Source organism: Aquarana catesbeiana, linkage group LG08 (assembly GCF_042186555.1).
Source record: "Aquarana catesbeiana isolate 2022-GZ linkage group LG08, ASM4218655v1, whole genome shotgun sequence".
Classification (NCBI taxonomy): Eukaryota; Metazoa; Chordata; class Amphibia; order Anura; family Ranidae; genus Aquarana; species Aquarana catesbeiana.
This window is the reverse complement of record NC_133331.1, coordinates 57,617,570-57,639,001: the sequence shown is the minus strand read 5'-3', so window position 1 is coordinate 57,639,001 and position 21,432 is coordinate 57,617,570. Positions and strand designations below refer to the sequence as shown.

Genomic DNA, 21,432 nt, shown 5'->3' with positions numbered 1-21,432 from the left:
GTACAGAAATCGTCACACAAAAGTCAAAAGCACAAACACGCATGCTCGGAATCAAGGAACGACCAGGAAGAGTTCGGTCTTGTAAAATAGCATTCGTAATGGAGAATTAACATTTGTGACGTGGCAGCTGATGAAATGTCAAAATGCAGCGCACATTCTCTTCTTCTTTAATGGGATAATAATGAAGCTACTTTGCTGGTGATACTGATGGAGTTCTGCCAAACGTATTTTAAAAGGTTTTTATTTTCTAGTGATATCAATAATAATATTATTATGCTTGTTTTGTTTTGTTTTTTTTGTTTTTTTTTTGGGCAAGTTACCACACCATTATCCCGTAGTTTTTAAGATCAAAGATACAACTATGTTGGTGTCCCTTGTTAATTTTACATTGTATTTTTTTAAATGTAACTGCCTACTGCCAAACTGTCATTTGAAGTAAAACACATAGCCAAGTATTATTCTCCACATTTTTTTTATTGTGCATTAAAAAAAGAAAACAAATAAAATTAGACATGCTATCTGCCAATAGAACTTAACCAAAAAGTGCATTCTATGCATCCAAAAATATAGAAAATATACCAAATCAAATCATTATTCAACCAAAAAATAAAATAAAAGCCTCATGCATGTGTCCTGCTTCTTAATATAGGGGGTCAACAATGCCAAGAGTTGGTGAAAGCAGGGGTCCGTCATCCGGAGATAATTCTGAAAATCATCCGGATTATTCTCCTGGAGCTTCCACAGCAAAGGCATATGATGTAATTGGTCACGATTAATAAAGAAACCAATTTTTGGTCCAAGAACTCCTCCTTCTCCTGTTCCTGGACTGGACTTGGGTCAAAGCAATAACTCCAAGGCCAATAATAAATAACACGTTATCTCCTCCAATTCCGCAGCATGTCTGGTTGACGAACGGCTGTTCAGAAACAAACTGAAAAGCGCAAAATGAAAAGCGCGAATCAACACTCACCAAACTTCTGCTAACACGAAGTCTGACAATTGAATTTCCTCTTTATCTTCGTGCTTGTTAGTCGACAATTGTTAACCGTTTGTATGCAAGACAAAATCCAGGCACACGCCCTTCGGACAAAAGTCTGATGCTTTGTCTGCGGAAAATCCGATCGTGTGTATGAGGCTTTAGGACTACAGAAAACACCGGGGTGCCTTGATGGGGCTCTGCAGCTTACACATGTATTTGCAAATGTGTACAAACTAAACCCCTGTTTTTAACGCATACTGTTAGACAGGATAATTTGGTTGGTTGCAGGCTGGTCGGTAAGTTTAGCCCTCCCACTTCACGCAGTGATGTGAGAAGAAGGAGAAAAATACAGAGAATAAGTGAAATAATAAGAGAGGTGAGTGAGGAGTTAGAGTATATTTTTATACAAAAAGACAGTGGAATGTTTTTACTTATTTATTTATTTTTTGCATGTAGTTTACATACTGTTTTTGTGCGTGTTTGAAAAATTAAAGTGGGCCGGTCTGGATGAAGTCCAGGGCCAAATATTTGTCCCAGTCCAGTCCTAGTGATCAGGAAGAGCGATCTCTCTCCTCCTCCAGTCAGCACTCCCCCCCCCCCCACAGTTAGAAACACCTCCCAGGGAACACATTTAACCCCTTGATCACCTCTAGTGTTATCACCTTCCCTGTCAGTGTCATTTATACAGTAATCAGTGCCTTTTTAAAGGCACTGATCGCTGTATAAATGTCAATGGTCCCAAAAAAGTGTCAAAAGTGTCCGATCTGTTATGCACCACATGCCTTTGCAAACTCAGACATCACCTTTTGTAAAAGAAGCAGTGACATCATCACTGTGCTGTACATAACTTGTGCAGAGAGCAGAGCTGTGGGAGGGACCCCGCCCCCGCCCAGCAAAGGTAAGTACAGGAGGGGGTGGCGACAAGACCAGTCACCCTGCACAAGGAGAGAGAGCAGCAGTGAGCGGTCTTTATTACAGGAAAAGTCTCACACTCGATTACTGTACAGATCTGGAAGAAATACACAAAGCACACCGAGATTTAAAGCCCAACTGCGCATACAACAAAAAAAACCTTGCAGTGGGATTAAATGCTTATTAAATCTATAGAATTGAAGAAGAGGCGGAATTACTTACCTTGCTCCAGCTCCTGCAGGCAACCACAGGGGAGTTCTCCTCTCCAATTTCAGGGTCACCCCATACTGTGTAGGGCTACTAACCCTGTATTGTATAGACATGTGCACTTTGTTTCATTCTGAATTAATATTCTGAAGAATTTTTCATTATTCTGCAATTTGGAGATATCTGAATACTCGAATTACAATATAAACAAATTTTACCGAATGCTCAGAATAATTAACGAAATTAGAACTGAAATTCGAATCGAATTTTACATTGAACTCCAGTCGAATTCTCACTACACATATTGCTGAATTCAAAGACTGTGTGTTATTAGAGTAACATTTCGAAATAATGTTGTTTTTGTTAAGCCAAAAGATGATTTAAAGAGTCATTGTAATCATTTGATGACATTTTTCTTTTGTTTGTTCACTTTGCTGCATTCGAATCGAAAACAATATAACATTTTTGTTTTGTCCGATTTGAAAGTTTATCGATTTGATCGATTAGAATAAAAAAAAAAACTTAAATTTGAAGAAAATTCCGAATTCCAAATTCCAAAAGTGAACTGAACGAATCAACCTAATTTAACTAAACGAAATAACTAGATTAACGAATCAAAACTAAACGAAACACATTTTTTCGTCATGCACATGTCTAGTATTGTACATGGTGGAGGCAGGAATGTAACCGCAGCCAGGAGCAGTTTACAGGGGAGGCTGTGGTGGACCAGCCACACAGATAGAGGGAGCCTGCCCTTAGACTTAATGAGCATTGTAGTGTAAAGGGGGGGGGAGGCGGGAGAGAGGACACATTGCAAAAGTAACTAACCAGAGTTGGGCTTTAAGTATGAATACACATGCCTCTTGCGTTTGGACAATATTTCCGCCCGCCATATAGCAGAATGATGGCGGCAAAGTGGTTTCAATATCCTGACTGGGCGTCATATGACATCCTCAGGATATTGAGCCGCTGCGCGCCCCCGGGGGCGCACATGGCGGCAAACGTTGTTGCGGGGTGTCAGTCTGACACCCCGCAACACCGATCTAGGTAAAGAGTCTCTGACGGAGACTCTTTACCACATGATCAGACGTGTCCAATCACTGCTGATCACGATGTAAATAGATACAGCCGGTGATCGGCTTCTCTTCACTCGCATCTGACAGACGTGAGTAGAGGAGAGCAGATAGGCTGCTCTTCTGACAGGGGGGTCTGTGATGATTGTTTTTCAGCACAGTCCCCCCTTCGGATCCTACCCAGGACCACCAGGGAAGCCTTCCACACTGGACCACCAGGTATGCCCCCTAGACCCCCAGGGAAATTCTAATCTGTGCCCAGGCAGCTGCCAATCAATGCCCAGGCAGCTGCCAATCAGTGCCCACTCACAATGCCTACAACTGCCAGTGCCACCAGGGATGCCTATCAGTGCCACGTATCAGTGCCCATCAGTGCACATATCAGTGCCCAGCAGTGCCGCCTATTAGTGCCCAGCAGTGCCACCTATCAGTGCCCATCAGTGCCACCTATAAGAACCCCTCTTTTCAGCCTTTCAGTGCCCATTAGTGCCCACCAGTGCCACCCATGAGGGCCCATCAGTGCCGCCTATCAATACCCATCAGTGCTGCATAACAGTGCCACCCATCAGTGCCACCTACCAGTGCCCATCAGTGCTGCATATCAGTGCCCATCGTCAGTGCCCGCTCATTGGTACCACCTCATCGGTGCCGCCTTATCAGTGCCTGTCAGTACCGCCTTATCAGTGCCCATCAGTGAAAGAGAAAACTTACTTATTTACAAAAATTTTTAACAGAAACAAAAGCAAAACTTTTATTTTTTTCAAAATTTTCTGTCTTTTTTATTTGTTTCGCAAAAAAACCCCAAAAAAACACAGAGGTGATCAAATACCACCAAAAGAAATCTCTATTTGTTAGAACAAAATGATAAAAATTTAGTTTGGGTACAGTGTTGTATGACCGCGCAATTGTCATTCAAGCTGCGACATCACTGAAAGCTGAAAATTGGTCTGGGCAGGAAGTTGTATAAGTGCCCCGTATTGAAGTGGTTAATTATCCCAAATATCAGCTTTTTGATGTCTAAGTGTATTTAATTAAATACATTTAAAAATTAGCATAAGGGACATTACTTACCTTCAGTTTACTTTTCAATGATCATCAGCGCCATCTAGTGGTCATAATGCAGTATGTTTTTGAGATACTTCTGTCAAGAAAATGCTGCATTAAGGTCACTAGATGGAGCTGATGATTATAAGAAAAATAAGTGTTATGCACAGTACAGGGATCACAAGCAACAAGTTGTGCAAATGCTGAGACATTTGCATACCCAGTTTTTATAAATGGATAATGGCGACTCTTTGTACATCTTGCCGCATGTATGCGTTCCTTGATCATCCGATCGAGGGCGAATACTGCTGTGCAAAATGTAAGCACATTGTTTCCCTGGAAGCCCAGGTTCTGAATCTGGGGAAGCAACTGTCAGCACTGAGAAGTCCCTCCATACTAAAGGAGAGCCAGGAACGTACATGGCAGGTGCCGGCAGGGGCCAGCACAGAGGCGGGTGGAGACAAAGAGGTGCAGGCACTAGCAAAGAGTAGATGGGTGACAGTCAGGAGGGGTAGAGGGGGAAGTGCCAGGGAGGCCGATCCAGGACTGGAGCATCCCAATAAGTACGCTCCATTGAGTGACATTGGTGTAACCAGTCAGGGACCAGCACTGCTGGAGATGAGGGACTCTCCTAGCTGCCAGGGGAAGAACTCCTCCAGTGAGAGTGGGGGGGCAGCAAAGGGAAAGGAAAGACAGATTCTGGTGGTAGGGGACTCAATTCTTAGAAGGACAGAGAGGGCAATCTGTAACCAAGACCTGAAGCGCCAAACAGTATGTTGTCTACCGGGCGCTCGGGTTTGGCACATCACGGATCTTGTGGACAGATTACTGGGAGGGGCTGGGGAAGACCCGGCTGTCATGGTGCACGTTGGCACCAATGACAAAGTCAGAGGCAGATGGAGTGTCCTAAAGAACGATTTTAGGGACTTAGGAGCTAAATTGAGGAAAAGGACCTCCAAGGTAGTGTTCTCAGGAATACTACCGGTACATCGAGCCACACCAGAGAGGCAGAGGGAGATTAGGGAAGTAAACAAGTGGCTGAAGAGCTGGTGTAGTAAGGAGGGGTTTGGGTTCCTGGAGGACTGGGCCGACTTCTCAGTCGGTAACCGGTACTATAGAAGGGACGGACTGCACCTAAATGAGGAGGGTGCAGATCTGCTGGGAATGAAGATGGCCAAAAAGTTAGAGGGGTTTTTAAACTAGGCGATGGGGGGGAGGGTCCAGAGACAGTGATAGCCAGCGCGGAAGATATTCCAGAGGGTAGTATTGGGGGCATTAGTGGTAGGTTAACCAAAGCACAAAAACACAAGGTGAGTATAGTAGCAAGTCCAAGTTGCAATCTTGAAACACCCAATACGAGGACAATATGCGACCGGTCTAAACTATGTGGCATGTTCACCAATGCCAGGAGCCTGGCGGACAAGATGGGTGAACTAGAGATACTGTTGTACAAGGAGGATTTGGATTTTGTGGGAATTTCAGAGACCTGGTTCAACAGCTCTCATGATTGGCTGGCAAACATTCAAGGGTATACCCTATACCGCAAGGATAGAGAGGGTAAAAAAGGGGGAGGGGTATGCCTATATATCAAGAATAATGTACAAGTGAATGTGAGAGATGACATCACTGAGGGGGCTAGGGAGGAGGTGGAATCTTTATGGGTAGAGCTCCAAAGGGATGAAGCTAAGGGGAAAATAATACTGGGAGTATGCTATAGGCCCCCTAACCTGAGGGAGGAAGTGGAGACGGATCTCCTATCACAAATTGGATTAGCAGCAAGGATGGGAAGTGTTATCATAATGGGGGATTTTAATTATCCAGACATAGACTGGGCGGAGGGAACTGCGCATTCATTTAAGGCTCGCCAGTTCCTTAGTGTCTTGCAGGACAATTTTATGGGTCAGATGGTAGACGCACCAACTAGAAATAAAACATTACTAGATCTACTGATTACCAACAATACAGACCTGATAACAGATGTGGAAATACGGGGCAATTTAGGTAACAGCGATCACAGGTCAATTAGTTTCAGTATAAATCACACAAATAGGAGACATGAAGGGAACACAAAGACACTGAATTTCAAAAGAGCCAACTTCCCTAAACTACAAACCTTGCTAAAAGGCATAAATTGGGATAAAATATTAGGAACAAAGAATACGGAGGAGAGATGGGCTTGCTTTAAGAGCATATTAAATAAGGGCATTAGCCAATGTATCCCATTGGGTAATAAATTTAAAAGAGCGAACAAACATCCTGGATGGCTTAACTCCAATGTAAAAATGCATATAAAAGCAAAGGAGAAGGCCTTCAAAAAATACAAGGTTGAGGGATCATCCACAGCATTCAGAATTTATAAAGAATGCAATAAGAAATGTAAGGGTGCAATTAGGATGGCTAAGATAGAACATGAAAGACACATAGCGGAGGAGAGCGAAAAAAATCCCAAGAAATTCTTTAAGTATGTAAACAGTAAAAAAGGGAGGACAGACCATATTGGCCCCATAAAGAATGAGGAAGGACATCTGGTTACAAAGGATGGGGAGATGGCAAAGGTATTGAATTTATTCTTCTCCTCAGTCTTCACGAGTGAATCGGGGGGCTTCAGTAACCAAAACTGCAGTGTTTATCCTCATGGCACAACACAGGAAGCACCTACATGGTTAACAGAGGACGGAATTAAAATTAGACTTGAGAAACTTAACATTAATAAATCACCGGGACCAGATGGCTTGCATCCGAGGGTACTTAGGGAACTCAGTCAGGTGATTGCCAGACCGTTGTTCCTAATTTTTACAGACAGTCTATTGACTGGAATGGTACCAGCTGATTGGAGAAAAGCCAATGTAGCACCAATATTTAAAAAGGGCCCAAAAAACATCCCTGGGAATTACAGACCAGTTAGCCTAACATCAATAGTATGTAAACTCTTGGAGGGGATGATAAGGGACTATATACAAGATTTTAGTAATAAGAATGATATCATTAGCAGTAGTCAGCATGGATTCATGAAGAATCGTTCTTGCCAAACCAATCTATTAACCTTCTATGAGGAGGTGAGTTGCCATCTAGATAAAGGAAAGCCCGTAGACGTGGTGTATCTGGATTTTGCAAAAGCATTTGACACAGTTCCCCATAAACGTTTACTGTACAAAATAAGGTGCGTTGGCATGGACCATAGGGTGAGTACATGGATTGAAAACTGGCTACAAGGGCGTGTTCAGAGGGTGGTGATAAATGGGGAGTACTCAGAATGGTCAGGGGTGGGTAGTGGGGTTCCCCAGGGTTCTGTGCTGGGACCAATCCTATTTAATTTGTTCATAAACGACCTGGAGGATGGGATAAACAGTTCAATCTCTGTATTTGCAGACGATACTAAGCTAAGCAGGGCAATAACTTCTCCGCAGGATGTGGAAATCTTGCAAAAAGACCTGAACAAATTAATGGGGTGGGCGACTACATGGCAAATGAGGTTCAATGTAGAAAAATGTAAAATAATGCATTTGGGTGGCAAAAATATGAATGCAATCTATACACTGGGGGGAGAACCTCTGGGGGAATCTAGGATGGAAAAGGACCTGGGGGTCCTAGTGGATGATAGGCTCAGCAATGGCATGCAATGCCAAGCTGCTGCTAATAAAGCAAACAGAATATTGGCATGCATTAAAAGGGGGATCAACTGCAGAGATAAAACAATAATTCTCCCGCTCTACAAGACTCTGGTCCGCCCGCACCTGGAGTATGCTGTCCAGTTCTGGGCACCAGTCCTCAGGAGGGACGTACTGGAAATGGAGCGAGTACAAAGAAGGGCAACAAAGCTAATAAAGGGTCTGGAGGATCTTAGTTATGAGGAAAGGTTGCGAGCACTGAACTTATTCTCTCTGGAGAAGAGACGCTTGAGAGGGGATATGATTTCAATTTACAAATACTGTACTGGTGACCCCACAATAGGGATAAAACTTTTTCGCAGAAGAGAGTTTAATAAGACTCGTGGCCACTCATTACAATTAGAAGAAAAGAGGTTTAACCTTAAACTACGTAGAGAGTTCTTTACTGTAAGAGCGGCAAGGATGTGAAATTCCCTTCCACAGGCGGTGGTCTCAGCGGGGAGCATTGATAGCTTCAAGAAACTATTAGATAATCACCTGAATGACCGCAATATACAGGGATATGTAATGTAATACTGACACATAATCACACACATAGGTTGGACTTGATGGACTTGTGTCTTTTTTCAACCTCACCTACTATGTAACTATGTAACTATGTAACTTTTTTTATTCTTTAAGTCCTTTATAGGTCTCATACATTCCCTTTAAATTGTGCACCTGTTTAATCGGGAGTTTTAAGCGGGAGTGCTAATATCCCATGATGTCCTTCCACTCGCACGCCTCATACGCCTCTAAAGAGATGCGCGTCGACACAATCTGTGTGTCCAGTGGACATCTTATCTTTTTTAACCACCTCCTGTCCACCCCATTATAATAATAGAGCTGGGCAGAAGTACCAATATCCCATGATGTCCTTTCACTTGCGTGCCTCATGCGCGCCTTAAGAGACGCGCAGCGGCACCATCTGTGTGTCCAGCAGAAGACAGATCATTGTACCAGGTTGGCCCTGGTACTATGTGATTGCTGTGACCAGTCACAATGACCACATGTCAGTAGCACAGAATGCTTGTCATTCATAGCCATTCATTGTGTACTATTGGGATCTATGTGATTGGTAACAGTGATCACATGGAACAGGACCATTCAATTCAAAAGAAATTAAACATTTAAAAAATGTACATATTGTCACCAGTCTGTCCTTGATCACTCCCACACCAGTCATATGGTGATGTTCTACTGCACTGATGACAGTATGTAAAAAAAAAAAAAAAGAAAATTGTGAAAAAAATGTTTTTATTCCATTTCTTTATTTTAAAAAAAAATTGTGACAAAAAAATTACCACTTCAAAAAAACTCACCATGCCTCTTACCAAATACTAGAGCCCACAGTTCAAGTCGAACGTAAGTTTGATTTTAACATCAGGTGTTCCCCGAATTCCAAACATTATTCGAGCGCCTGTGGAATGCCCCATAATGCACTGCGGGATCGCAGTGCATTGATGGCTGCTGATTGGCCAAAGTATGCCCCTGACCTGCATGCTTTGGCCAATCACAGCACGCTCTGCTCTGAGAGCCATGATTGGCCAAAGGCAGGATGCTTACTTACATAGGGACCGTACATACTGTAATGAATGAGAGCCGCAAAATGACATTTCTAAAGGAACATTTTTTTATATAAAACTGCTCGCGGCTGTAATGTATTGTTGGATCCTGGCATTATAGATAAAAATCATTGTAAAAAACGGCGTCCGCCCTCCCCCCCCCCCCAGTCCATTACCAGGCCCTTCAGGTCTGGTATGGATATTAAGGGGAACCCCGTGCCAAAATGTAAAAAAAAAAATAGCGTGCCAAAACCCATACCAGACCCTTATCAGAGCACGCAGGAAAAGGGGGGGGGGCAAGAGAGCCCCCCCCTCCTGAATCGTACCAGGCCACATGCCCTCAACATGGGGAGGGTGCTTTGGGGTCCTCCAAAACACCTTGTCCACATGTAAATAGGGACAAGGGCCTCATCCCCACAACACTTGCCTGGTGGTTGTGGGGGTTTGTGGGCAGGGGGCTTATCAGAATCTGGAAGCCTCTTTAACAAGGGGGCCCCCAGATCCCACCCCCCTATGTGAATGGGTAGGGAGTACATTGTACCCCTACTCATTCACAAAAAAGTGTAAAAAAGAGTAAAAATGACAGGACATAGTTTCGGACAATTCCTTTATTTAAAAAAAACAAAGTGTCCAGTGATGTAAATCCATCTTTAATCACAGCGCTGAGTGTTCCGTGAAAAAAAAAAACGGAAAAACTGCCTCGATGCAGCCTTTTCACGATGACAGCTCTTATATAGCCAAGGGTGGGGCCACCCAGTGACATAAACAGTTGACCCCGCCCCTATTTGATGTCACATGACGCCAGAAGGGGGCAGGTCACCTGTCGAGGTGGAGTTTTTCCAATTTTATTTCGGTCCATCAGCGCTGTAATTGAAGATGGATGGACATCGTGGGACACTTTTTCTTTTTAAATAAAGGAATTGTCAAAAACTGTTACTGTAATTTTTACTTTTTTTACACTTTTTTTGGTGAATGAATAGGGGTACAATGTGCCCGATACCGATTCACATAGGGGGGACAGGATCTGGGGGCCATCCTTATTAAAGGGGGCTTCCAGATTCCGATAAGCCCCCCATCCGCAGACCCCCACAACCACTGGTCAAGGGTTGTGGGGATGAGGCCCTTGTCACCATCAACATGGGGACAAGCTGTTTTGAGGGGAACCCCAAAGCATCCTCCCCATGTTGAGGGCATGTGACCTGGTATGGTTCAGGAGGGGGGGTGCGCTCTCATCCCCCCTTTTCATCCCCCCTTTTCCTGCGGCCTGCCAGGTTGCATGCTCGGATAAGGGTCTGGTATGGATTTTGGGTGGACCCCCATGCCATTTTTTTTATTTTGCCACAGGGTTCCCCTTAAAATCCATACCATACCTGGAGGGCCTGGTATGGATTTTGGCAGAGATCCCCGCACCATTTTTTGAAATTTTAGCACAGGGTTTCCCTTAATATCCATACCAGACCTGAAAGGCTTGGTATAGATTTTGGGGGGGCTACCACGCCATTTTTTAAAAAAAATTTGGTGCGGGATTCCCCTTATTATTCATACCAGACCCGAAGGGCCTGGTATGGCCTGGGGGGGGGGTGAACCCACGCCGTTTTTTTTCAATGATTTTTATCTATATTGCCAGGATCCAACAATACATTACAGCTGCAAGCAATTTTAAATTACATTTTTTCTTTTAGAAATGTAATTTTGCTGTAGTACTGTTATAAACATGGGAAAATGCGCTACTTTACAGGCAGACTAAGGGGACCCCCCCCAGGCACAATATTTAAAGGAATATTTCATTTTTATTGTTTTACTCAAAGCATTATTAAGATCACTGCTCCTGAAAAAATGGGTGTATATTGATACATGTCCCCTGGGGCAGATCCCGGGTCCCCAAACATTTTTTATTGCAATAACTTGCATATAAGCTTTTAAAATTAGCACTTTTGTTTTTTTATGTTCGTGTCCCATAGACTTTAACTGTGTTCGCACAATTTTTTTGCCTGTTCGCATGTTCTGCTGTGAACCGAACCAGGGGGTGTTCGGCTGATCCCTACTAAATACCTTAGATTGTCTACTTTCCAAAAAGGGGTCATTTGGGGGGTATTTGCACTGTCTTGGCATTTTAGGGCCTCAAGAAATTAGTCAGTATATCAGGACTGAACAATTTTCAAATATATATACCGTATATATACACGGACTAAATAATATACACTGATTTTGGTAATTTTTACCAAAGAAATGTAGTAGAATATATTTTGGCCTAAGTTTTTGAAGAAAGATTATTTATTTGCAAAATTTTATAACAGAAACTAAAAAAAACAATTTTTTTTCCCCAAAATATTCAGTTCTTTTTTATTTATACTGTATAGCAAAAAGTAAAAAACCCAGCGGTGAATAAATACCAACAAAAGAACGTTCTTTCTATCTTTATCTATTCTAAAAAACAATGTGACAGTGCTGAAACCTGAAAATTGGCCTGGGCAGAAATGGGGTGAAGTGTCCAGTATTGAAGTGGTTAAAGTGGAAAATGCTGAAAAAGCATAAAAATACTAAAAATTGAAGAAAAAAAAAAAAAATATCCAGGAATAAATCCCCCTATGTATTGCGGTATGCACTAAGCTCCTGACCAGGTCTGTGTGTCTATAAATCTCCCTTTTGCATCCAGGAGCTGCACTGTGCTCGCATTCCCAAGTCAGACAATATGAATTACCAGAGCTGAGCCGGGGCCCGTGACAGAAGCGGTAATTATAACGCTGACTGATTTGTCCTCGTGCCCTGGCTTGTCACAATGTTCATAAAAGTGACAGTAGACAAACCCCGGGGAGAAATGAAAAGCTGGAATATATAACACCCGGTGCTGCTCGGGAGGCTCGGATCTCATATAATTGAATTCCGCCGACATTGATAAGTAGCCAATCGACTGGAATACGCTGACCTCCTCGCTGAGCCAAGGCGCGCCGTTCCACCCGCAGGGGATAGTGATCGACAGGTGACAAAATCAGTTTTTTTTTCCAGTAAAGTCTTTGTATATGTAGAATTATTATCCAAGGGACGTCAAGCTACGACCTCTCCGGTATTACAGTATAGGGCAGGAGCACACACAGTATAATATTTTCTAAAAGACATAATACTTGATATGATACTTTGTAACAATATTATTGATGTTTAAGAAGAAAAGAAGCCATAAGAATTCCAACCAATTTTCCTTTAACCCCTTTACTACCACCAGTGCTGGGACAAGGTCATCCAGTGCCCGGGGCAAAGATGCCAAACTACGCTCCCCCCCCCAGGTCCAGCAGAGGGTGTAGTGGGGTTAATAGCAGTGCATGCAACACACCTCACTGATACATACACTATATTGTCAAAAGTATCAGGATGCTTGCCTTTACACGCACATCAACTTTAATGGCATCCCAGTCTTAATCCATAGGGTTCAATATTGAGTTGGCCCACCCTCTGCAGCTATAACAGCTTCAATTCTTCTGGGAAGGCTGTTCACTTATTTTAGGAGTGTGTCTATGAGGATGTTTGACCATTTTTCCAGAAGCGTATTTGTGAGGTCAGGGACTGATGTTGGACGAGAAGGCCTGGCTCGCAGTCTCCACTCTAATTCATCTCAAAGGTGTTGAGGTCAGGACTCTGTGCAGGCAAGTCAAGTTCCTGATATATACGTGCAAAAATTCAAAAAATACTAAAGCGCTGAAATGAAAATAAATGAAACACTTAATTAACGGGATGAGTTGTGTCCCTGTGCAAATGTTTTGACTTGGAAGAAAAACAAAATAATAAAAGCTGCAAAACTTAAAAATGTTCAGACACCTAAAACAAAAGTAGTGAAAAATAATGTGTTGCGCTAATATTAACCTTCCAATCAATTTAGAAACTCAGTGTATATATAAATCCATCCAATTGGTTACTTGGACTAAAGTATCACAGATGGCATTTGGGATTTTAGGTATTTTCTGGGCATTATTTTACAGTGTATTGTTTTTAGTGTTAATGACCTAAGCACATTCACATTTAGTCCAAGTAACCAATTGGATGGATTTATATATACACTGAGTTTCTAAATTGATTGGAAGGTTAATATAAGTCAAGTTCCTCCACCCCAAACTCGCTCATCCATGTCTTTATAGACCTTGCTGTGTGCACTGGTCCAAATCATTTGGTGGAGGGAGGATTATGATGTGGGGTTGTTTTTCAGGGGTTGGGCTTGGCCCCTTAGTTCCAGTGAAGGGAACTCTTAAGGCATCAGCATACCAAGACATTTTGGACAATTTCATGATTTCAACTCTGTAGGAACAGTTTGGGGATGGCCCCTTCATGTTCCCACATGACTGCACACCAGTGCACAATAAAAAAATTGCAGCTCAGCTGGATACAGCAAAGTCATATACAAAATGTAGCCTGGCCAGGGCAGGGGCACTACACAAATTGCAATCTGTCCAAAAAATGAATAAATAATCAACTTACCTGAGGGACCTTAGCACATACAGATCATAGTGTGCCAGCGCGGTGAGGTGAGGATTGCTGTTTGTTAATAAGGGTCAGCATCCAAATTACAATATGACTGTACAGTCTTTATCAACTTTAGATTTACCAAAACCATGCAATATGAGGCCCTTTCTTATCTATCCAATTAACCTCTATCAATTCAGGCAGGCCATTGCATTACATAGTTTATGGTAGATCTAAATGAGATGGTACAATCCCATTGTACTGTGAGTGAAAAGTTTTAACCAATGGCGGCCCGTGCATTAAGGACGCACGGGCGCCGCCCCCTCTCTCCTGCCACCCCCCTCAAGCACCAATAGATGCATTGCATGAATCTATCTATGTCTGCCGCTGCCACCCCCTATTCAGGCACCCAGCCCCTTTTCAGGCACAGGGCGCCTGAATTACAGCGGCAGGGGGTGGTTTTGAAGCACCCGATTAGAGCCATAGACTCTAATAGGCGTCAAAAAAGGTGACCTGCGAGTGCCATGCTGGGCTCTCGCAGGTCACTCAGCTGTGTTAGGAAAGTGAATGAATATTCACTTTCCTAACACTAAACCGTCTTTCTGCCAATCAGGTGCTCGGATCTGTTTCCCATCACCTGCTTGGCTGAAACGACAGGTGCTGCGATTGAACGCCAGGCGTAGCAGAGGATGGGTGGAGAGGACGGGAGAAGACATCGAGGAGCTGTCCCACCGAGACAGGTAAATACAGACGGCAGGGGGCAGCATTTGATATGGCACAGTGGCTGCGTTTGATGGGGCACAGTGGGAGCAATTGATGGGCACAGTGGCGGCAATTGATGGGCACAGTGGGGGCAATTGATGGGCACAGTGGGAGCAATTGATGGGCACAGTAGCAGCAATTAATGGGCACAGTGGGGGCAATTGATGGGCACAGTGGGAGCAATTGATGGGCACAGTGGGAGCAATTGATGGGCACAGTGGGGGCAATTGATGGGCACAGTGGGAGGAATTGATGAGCACAGTGGTGGCAATTGAAGGGCACAGTGGCTGCATTTTATGAGGCACAGTGGCTGCATTTGATTGGCACAGTTGCGGCAATTGTTGGGCACAGTGGCTGCATTTTATGGCACAGTGGCTGTGGTTGATGGCACAGTGGCTGCGTTTGATGGCACGGTGGCTGCGTTTAATGGCACAGTGGCTGCATTTGATGGCACACTAGCGGCAATTGATGGGCACAGTGGCTTTGATTGATGGCACAGTGGCTGCGATTGTTGGTACAGTGAGGCTGCAATTGATGGGGTTTTATTTCAAAATTTTTCAGTTTGTTTGCGCCCCCCCAAAAAATTTTGAGCACCAGCCGCCACTGGTTTTAACCTCTTCCCGTCGACCACCTCCCGGCCCTTTTATGGGGTCTAATAGCCGGATGGCGAAGGCGGGCATTCGAGTCATGTGACCGCTATGATTGTCTGTCACAGCGGTCACATGATCAGAAATCTCCCGCTGGCTACCATGCTGGGAGCGCGCTTTCAGTGCGGTAAGTTGTTTTAACAGGGCCATACATATGCGACCGCTCTGCGTTAAGGCCCACCCTTCTAGCAGCCGCATATATGTGTGTGTGGCCAGTGTCAAGGGATTAAAGTTAACATGAGGGCCGGTGGGCTGGTATGCACATACCTCTTTGCTCTTCAGTGGTGTTGGGGTTTATACATCCATGTACATAGATCTGGTGCAGATAGTAGCACCAATGCAGAGGGCTGTAATGTTTTACAGATTTTTAATAAATTTACAAGTTATAACAACTTCATGTTATGTGAATATTTGTTTTCATGTTTATTTGCACCGCTGGAGATGTAAGGAATAAAGAGAATGGAGGAAAGAGAAAAGAAACACAGGGGAAAATCTGTTGTATTGCAGTCTAGGGCTGTTTGACATTAGCAGCTCTTGCTAACCCTCTGAAAAGCATTCTGCGGTGCAACACTTTTTAGAAAGGTGGTTGACAGGCGGCTGGGAGCAATATATCACCTCGTCATTGCTTATTTTAACTCTGAAAAGTCCGTACTACCACAAAGCAACCGTGTGCAAAGCATCACAACCGCGGCACAGTACAGCCCCCTCCCATCTCAGCCTTGAGTTAATGGGGCGCAATAAATCTCAACTGCCTATTTTTCCCGACCCCTGGCCTAATGTGAGAATAATCCTTTACAGAACAGTTTATATATATATATATATATATATATATATATATATATATATATTTTTTTTTTTTTTATAGTAACATCTTACATTTTTTATATTTAACAATCAACATTCCTACTTTCCTCCACATGCTGAACCCACACATCTTGCAAGTTCATGGGGCTCACAACATGTGGGTGCCTCTACTTCATTCCTTTGGTCTCACAGCCATCTTGGTAATTACGTTTAGGAGCATTGGTTCCCCTACAGAGAGATTTTGCGCCTGTTCTGTTACTGTGAGCTCCAAGTCAATGCGCACACTGCCCGAGGACCCCACACCCCTATAAAGTTGTATAGTTCCAGTTTTACTAAAACACAGCTGAGGGCTTGTCCCCTATGGCCTATTTGTTCTTTGGGGTTCACTGCTAAAACATCCTAAGGACAGCCCCAGGAATTTTTTTGCATAACTAATAGGCCCCCCCCCCCCCCCCCCACCGTCTCCATACACATCCAGGCCTACTAAATTGGAGAGTGCTAGATCCTTGCCATCTTGCAAATGCATGGGACTGACACTGCATAGGTGCCACCACTGCATCTCTGTGGTCTCATGTCCTTCTTGGTTATTACTCAGAGGAGCATTGGTTTCCTTAGAGGGAGGTTATTGCACTTGTGTAATTGCCATGAACTCCAAGTCAATGAGCAAACTGCCCGGGGCCCCCGCACCCCTATTTTGTTATATAGTTCCAGTATTATTAAGACACAGTTGAGGGTGTATCCCCTGTGGCCTATTTGTTCTGCGGGACCTACTTTAGCTAACTGCTCTCCTCCTTTCTAAGGGCTACCAATTTGTTAGCCTATAGTGCACTTTTGGTAGGTATAGTGGCTAACCCAAGTCAATTCGACTGTTTGCTCACCTGGGGGACACTCCAGCTAACTTTACCTTGTAGTTACTAGGCCCTTGTTGCCCCCCTATACACATCCAGGCCTGCTAAATTGGAGAGTTCTGGACCCTTGTCATTTTGCAAGTGCATGGTGCAGACTTTGAAGTTGATTTACTAAAGGCAAATATACTGTGCACTGCATGTGCAGTTGGGTCAGAGCTTAGTAAATGAGGTAAAGCTTCAGTTTACAAGAAATACAAAATCACATGCAACGAAAATTTAAAACAAAACAGTATTGTTGCTTGCAGGTGATTGGATGATATACATCAGCAGAGCTTATCCTCCTTTACTAAGATCTAGAGCAAATGCACTGGCAGTTCACAGTATATTTGCCTTTAGTAAATCAACACCAATGCGTATGTGCCCCTGCTGCATCCCTGTGGCCTCACAGCCATCCTGGTTATTACTCAAAGGAGTATTGGCTCCCCTACTGGAGTTATTGTGCTTGTACTAGACATGTGCAGAACGCAAACATTTGTTTCATTTCGGATAGATACATTATGTTACACATTTTTTTTTGTTGATTCGTTTCAGAATTCATTTAGTTTAGTTTTGTTTCATTTAGTTTTGTTTAGTTTATTAATTTTCTAACGCATTTCACATTTTTGGAACAATTCGAATTCGGATCGGTCAAAAAATGATCAACCAATTTGAATTCTGTGTGAAGAATAGCTGGTTGTTAAGAAGCGGGCCAGGAAGCTGGCCATTATGACCTTAACAACCGATGATTTATTAGCTTTCCCCTGATGTAGATCCATCGTCAATAACGACCCCCCCGCCCCAAAGCAACCCCCCCATGTTGAGGGCATTTAGCCTGGTATGGTTCAGAAAGGGGGGTAAGCGCCCCCCCCTTTCCTGGCATGCTGGGCTGCAAGCTCGTATAAGGGTCTGGCATGGATTTTGGGGGGCCGTTTTTTTTTTCAAATTTGGCATGGGGCTCCCCTTAAAATCCATGTCAGACCCGAATGGTCTGGTATGGTTAGGTTAAAAATAAGAGGTATCATGTTATGATACAGCGTAATCAATGTCAGCATGTTTTTTTTTTTTTGTAATGAGAATACTGAGAAAATTATATTAATAGATGTATTTTGTTGGATTGATAAAAGTCCCATTGTTCTTTAAATTGATGTTGTAAATCTTGGTACCCCAAAGAATACCTGTATGTCTCAGAATGGTGCTTAAACTGTTTGTTAGACCTCAATCTCCACCGAGAGAATTTACCTACTATTTACTTGCTAGTCATTGCCAAATACAGAATGGTGACATTTACTTCTCTTTTTTTTTTTATTGTAGAGATCCTCTGCGGGGTTCATGAAATTTGTTTTGTAATGAAAAGAACGAAAGCAGCTAAATATGGACTTCCAATTTACATCTAATGTCTCATATGCTGAAGATTATCGAAGACATTATGCAAAATAAGTTTAAAGTGGTAATAGCTGCCATATGGACTTCATGGAAATCATCCTATAAAAAGATTTGAAAGAAATTGCAGAATAATAGGAGAATAATCAAGGTTCAATATTTTATTTTTTACTCGTTGACTGGAAATGAGGTCCTCGCTGATTGTTTTCAGCAATCCTCATTCATCTAGATTTGCTGGTTGGAAGCTGAAGAGTGTTGACTTTGAGTGGAGAGTGAAAACCAGTTTTGCTTTTGACTGCTGGTGATTGCCATGTTTGCATTTTTGCCTTTTTGGGGTCTTTCCTTGCAGCTTTTTAACACCTTTTTCTGTCACTTTTTAACTGAAGGAGGAGAAAGAGTTAACACAACTAAAATTTTAAAATAGGTGGCAGAGGAATATCTTTATTTTAGGGTCTTGTTTGTCACAATGACCACAGGATAGATAAGCCCTGGTAAGAACTGGTTTTGAAGTTATGTCTTCAGACAAAGTCAGAACCTCAGCATTAAATGGTTTAAATTATGTTTTTAGATAATATCAACCATCAGCTAAAATACTAGTTTAGACTATGTCTGAGATGCTATATGTTTGTATAGGAATTATGTGTCATGTGATGAACTCTGTCCTCCCTCCCTCCCTCCCTCCTTTCTCTTTAAGTTGTGCAATATTCTTTGTCCATAATTAGTATAAAGATACAATCCTGACCATTAAAATTAAGCATTCATTGAACGACTCTCTTGTCTGCATTGGATGCTTCCGGAGCTCCGAAAGAATTCCACTGATTGTCCAAGTCTAAGCAGATTTAACCCTTACATTAACCACTTCAGCCACGGAAAGATTTACCCCCCCCCACCTGCCCAAGCCATTTTTTGCGATATGGCACTGCGTCGCTTTAACTGACAATTGCACAGACGTGCGACGTTGTATCCAAACAAAATTTTTGTCCTTTTTTCCCACAAATAGAGCTTTCTTTTGGTGGTATTTGATCACCTCTGCGGTTTTTACTTTTTGCGCTATAAACAAAAGAAGAGCGCCAATTTTGAAAAAAAACAATATTTTTAACTTTTTGCTATAATAAATATCCCACATAAAAAAAAAATAATAATAATTCTTCATCAGTTTAGGCCGATATATATTCTTCTACATATTTTTGGTGAAAAAAATTGCAATAAGCATTTATTGATTGGTTTGCGCAAAAGTTATAGCGTCTACAAAATAGGGGATAGATTTATGGCATTTTTATTATTTTTTATTTTTTTTACTAGTAATGGCGGCGATCTGTGATTTTTATCGGGACTGTGACATTGCGGCGGACAGATCGGACACTTTTGACACATTTTTGGGACCATTGACATTTATACAGCGATCAGTGCTATAAAAATGCACTGATTACTGTGTAAATGTCACTGGCAGGGAAGGGGTTAACACTAGGGGGCGATCAAGGGGTTAAATGTGATCCCTCAGTGTGTATTCTAACTGTGGGGGGATGGGACTGAATTGGGGAGAAGACCAATCGGTGTTCCTATATACTAGGAACACACAATCTGTCTCCTCACCCCTGACAGAACATGGATTTGTGCGTTTACGCACACACCTGCATCGGCTCCTTAGGGGTGCGGCTGGCGCGCATGCACCCCCTATACTCCTTAAAGCGCCTGTACAGCTATGTCGATTTGCACAGGAGTCCCATTCTGCCCCGTCAATCGATGGGCAGTCGGCAAGTGGTTAAACACTGCTCCCCCTAAGTATTTCACTCACAAACGGAGAAAGATTCTCACATGTACACCAACAGTTAGCCTCCTCTCCCGGCCTGTATGACTGGATGGGCTCCAGGACCCGATGAGCGGTATGGGATGCAATTCCAATCTTCGCTGCAGCGTCCCGCTGTGCGTTACAAGGAGCTGCGCATGTGCCCGGACCAACCAGCGCTGCGTGACATCACTCACAGCTGAGAAGGGAAGTGAAGTGGTGGGAGTGAATCGTCTGGCGGGTGGGTGGTGGCTATGACTACATGTTTCGGAGGAACAGCCTCCTTCTTCAGGTCACGCCTGGTAATAGGGGATTCTGTAATCAGAAGGACTGATAGAATCATTTGTCGCTAGGATTGCCTCAATTGCATGGTTTGCTGTCTCCCTGGTGCCAGGGTTTGGCATGTGGTGGACCGGCTTGATAAATTTCTGGGAGGGACTGGGCGTGACCCAGCTGTCTTGGTCCATGTTGGAACCAATGACAGAATATATGGAAGATGGAGGCTCCTTAAGAACCAATTTAAAGAACTAGGCTGCAAGTTGAAGGGAAGGACCTCCATGGTGATATTCTTGGAAATATTGCCTGTGCCATGCGCAAACACAGGAAAGGCAAAGGGTGATTAGAGAGCTGAATGCACGGCTAAAGACCTGGTGTAAGGAGGAGGGGTTGGGTTTTTAAAGCACTGGGCTGACTTTTCATTTGGGTGCAACCTATATGCTAAAGATGGTTTGCATCTAAATGGTAGTAGGTCTACTGTGCTGGGGGAGAGGTTTTTGGGAAGGTTAGATGAGTATTTAAACTAGGATTGTGGGGGGAGGGTGAAATCGATTATAATGGGGTAGACAGGTCAGACAGGGGTCATCCCCCATTGGTGGGTGGAATGGTGAAAGATGGGGGAGGGCTATGGCAGATGATGTTGGTATGATACTATTTGTATTAAAATAAAAAATATGCAACATACGTTTGCAAAATGTGACAATGAATTGTTTACCAATCCCAGAAGTTTGCCAAGCAATATATCTTCATAAATGATATTGGGTCTGGGATTAAAAGTATCATTTCAGTCTTTGCAGATGACACCAAGCTATGCAGTGGAATAACGTCCTTACAGGATGTCTCCAATTTACAAGCCGACCTCAATGCACTGTCTAATTGGGCAACTTAGTGGCAAAAGGGGTTTAATGTTGATAAATGTAAAGTTATGCACTTGGGGGCTAAGAATTTGCATGCATCATACATACTAGGGGGAATACAATTGGGGGAATCAATGGTGGAGAAGGATCTGGGGTT

General features: G+C 43.2%; 1 long non-coding RNA gene across 1 annotated transcript in view; it reads left to right on the top strand.

The window, feature by feature from the left end:
- The window catches only part of LOC141105254 (uncharacterized), a 381,772-nt gene extending 361,493 nt beyond the window's left edge, over positions 1 to 20,279 (top strand). The window contains exon 3 of the long non-coding RNA XR_012235546.1: positions 18,288 to 20,279. This is a non-coding gene — a long non-coding RNA (uncharacterized lncRNA). The remainder of the gene's footprint in view (positions 1 to 18,287) is intronic.
- Positions 20,280 to 21,432: the final 1,153 nt, after the last annotated feature.